We start from the raw sequence: 3,263 nt of genomic DNA on the forward strand, positions 1-3,263 counted from the left end.
GTCAGAGGTCAGAGCAGTGCGACCCAGCCTATTTGTGTTTCCGTCGGTGTGTCAGTACCTGTAGTACACCTGAGCTGTGATGTAAGGATGCTGAACAGATGTTTCACCTGCTGAAGCTGCAGCCATGTGTGTGTGTGTGTGTGTGTGTGTGTGTGTGTGTGTGTGTGTGTGTGTGACCACTCCTCACTTTAACCAGGTTCTATTTCAGGGTTAATTACAGGGTGGAGCAGGGCGAGGCTCAGTGATGGAGCTGGGTTGTGTAGCTGCTCCGTCCCGTTTCTCAGCAGATCGTCAAATCTGGCCTCCAGACAGCGGGTAGGCCACAGACTGTAAATAGAAGATGGACAAACCACCGTGGTTGGTTTGTGAACTCTGGTTTAACTTATCAGCCATCACCAGCTGACGCTGACAGAGGCTGCTGTGCTCACACCTGTCAGCGTGGCCACGCCCCCAATAATGCAAATGTAAACATTAACCCTCACACAGGTGTTATGATTGGATAATTTAGCTGAAGAGACCAACACCGGTCCTGTGGTGGACTCCACAGCTCAGTGAAGGCGAGACTGAGGCAGGTCCGGTCCTGGAGTGGTGAGGTGGATGGACCGTGGTCAGACCTGCTGACCTCCTTGTTGTGCGCAGTGCTGACAGGAGGTTCATGTCAACGTGAGAAACGAGCAGCTGATTCGTCTCCTGACGAACGATAACGAGCTGTGGCTCGTAAAACGCTTCCGAGGAAGTGAGGATGGAGTGGAGTGCTGTGGAAGTTTCAGGGTGTTTTTCTGCATTTTCTTGATTTCGCACACATTTCAGTTCTGTGTGCGTTACAGTGCAGATCCTTCACTCAGTGGGAAAACATCGCTGCTTTTGTGTGTTTGACATTTGAGGGCATCACCAGCAGTTTTGAAAGATCATCACAGAGTAAACGATTCATCAGCTCATTCACGAGATGCAGTGTTGCTGTAACAGCTGGCTGCAGCAACACTGTAACAGCTGGAAAACGGTGCAGCAGCAGGTGGAGCGGTGGTTTGGTGCAGCGGCAGCAGGTGATACTGAGACGAGCCCTCACCTGGAGGAGGAGGAGCAGCTCGCACATCTGGAGGGAACTTCTAGTTTATGTTGATCTGAATACAACGCCTCCTGCGTGCCTCCTTTTGGAGGTGTTCTGGGCACCCAAACTAGGAGGAGATCCCAGGGTCGATCCAGAACCTGCTGAGACTTCGAGGCTCTGCTGTCCAGCTGTGCCACCGTGACTGCAGATAAGCAGAGGGTGGATGATGATGGACGGGTGATGGACATATAGTGGATTAATCCGCCGCTGAAAATAGTCCCTATGTGTTCCTCCCATCTAAAACATGTTTGATCAGATCAGTGAGCTGGTGTTTGTGTGCAGACACGAACTCATTTTGAACTTTTCTCCTCTAAAAGTAGAAACCTGGAGCTGAAATAAGTCTCTGAACTTTTTTAGGATCTAAAGAATCAAAAATCTCTGAGTTCTACTTTTAGAAGCTCTGAAGGTTTTTTTTAAACCTGAGCGCCGTCACTGATGTTCTCCCGGCACGTCGCACCACCCCGCCTCAGCTCGTCTTTTATGAGCTCCTGACTCGCTCCGACAGCAGGAAGTCAACGAGAGCAGTGAGGCGGGGACGGAGGGTGGAGGGCGGTTTAACCCGTGATCAGGCCACAGGTCGACCTTTAGCGGTTGTCCTGGAGACGTCGGCTTCACCTCAGAGTTATAGGAGAGTGTTTCCTTTGAAGTAAGTGAGGTGTGTTTTACTGCTGTTGGTGTGGAGACGATGACGCCAGCGACAGGCTGAGGGTTAGTCTGTCCTCAGCTCCCGCAGCGCTGCGTCTCACTCGGTCAGGACAAACTCTGTGATGACGAACATCAAACTGACGGCTGGAGGCGTCCTAACACCAACCTGCACCTCTGTGGAAGTCAGCGCGACTCTTTAATGGTTCCTGTTTACGAGCTGAAGCACAAACTGAAGCTCACCTGAAGGCTCGAGTCCGTCCCCCCACCTGCTGTTCCTCACAGAGGTCTAAAGGTCTTTCCTTACAAACATGTGACTTTATGAATGATTGATGCTCATTTTAGTCCCGCTGACATCAAAGCTCGTACAACAGGGACCTGACCGAGTTAGCAGCTGCACAACAGCACGTTAAAAATGCAGCAAACACAACACGGCACACAAACACCATCATCCCCGCAGCTGCATGTGGTGACTTTAAACTAACAGCTGATTTGGATTGAAGTTAGTTAGTGTTAATAGAGATCGACAGACCACGTGACTTACGCGCATTGCATTGTGGGTACGAGTGGCAGCAAAATCAAAACACTGCATCAAGCGCCTGCATTTCCAGCACCGGTAACCATTCATCCTGCGGTTTTAATCCCTACTTGCATCCCTGCAACATTTTCAGATCTAATAGAAATAAAATGAGTGTTTTTTCTTTATTTCTATCTGGCGCTATGGTTTCATTCTGTCATAGAATCGTAGAGCAAAGAGGCAACACTGAGCACATGTTTGCTGTCTGAGCTTTGTTTCCAGCAGAAACGTGCAGACGGCCCTCTCTGCTCCTGCTGCTGTCGTTCTCCTCACACTCTCCTTCCACTAACACCTGTGTGCAGGTTGCCGTCCGTGGGGGCGGGGTTACCCGCTGTGACTCCCACAGAGCCTCCCGACTGGTCCCTGCAGACACCGACTCCATAAACAAGCTGCCGACACTTGATGATGCAACTGATGCGCGTGTATGTGTGCGTGTGTTTGACTGTTTGATCACCTGATGAAGGACCCTGGCTTCAGTCTAAGGGACCAATCAGCTGCCAGAAGATAAAATGATGTCACGCCCGTTCATTAACACAGGCCCGTGTACCTGTCTGTGCCTGTGGCAGCTCCATGGACGGCCGTTTCTTCTTACTGTTAGAACGACAGATTATAGATGCTGCACTCATTGCCATGTTGTTAGCCAATGAGATCATTGTTTCCACACTCAGCTCCGCCCCTCTTCAAGTCCCGTTTGAAAATCACCAAGATGGCAGCGTTGAAGACGCTGAGGCTTCGGGCAGGACCCAGATCTGACTGCTAGTTCCTGTTAGCGTACGCTTGTTCTGAGTTCACGTCTTAAAGAGTGGACCAATGATGTGGCTCCACTCAGCGTGAGACCAGTAAAGGAAGAAAAACCAGTAAACTATGATGGAGCTGCTGCTGAACTCAGAGAGACTGCAGAGTTTACTGCAACGTGACTCTGGCTCTCAGACAGTC

At 50.5% G+C, this 3,263-nt stretch overlaps 1 protein-coding gene across 1 annotated transcript in view; it reads left to right on the top strand.

The window, feature by feature from the left end:
- Nucleotides 1–3,263, top strand: part of LOC102194704 (tomoregulin-1-like) — a 17,718-nt gene that overhangs the window by 6,130 nt on the left and 8,325 nt on the right. The window lies entirely within an intron of this gene.

The sequence above is a fragment of the Pundamilia nyererei genome, unplaced genomic scaffold (assembly GCF_000239375.1).
Source record: "Pundamilia nyererei isolate P.nyererei 1_Seehausen unplaced genomic scaffold, PunNye1.0 scaffold00281, whole genome shotgun sequence".
NCBI lineage: Eukaryota > Metazoa > Chordata > Actinopteri > Cichliformes > Cichlidae > Pundamilia > Pundamilia nyererei.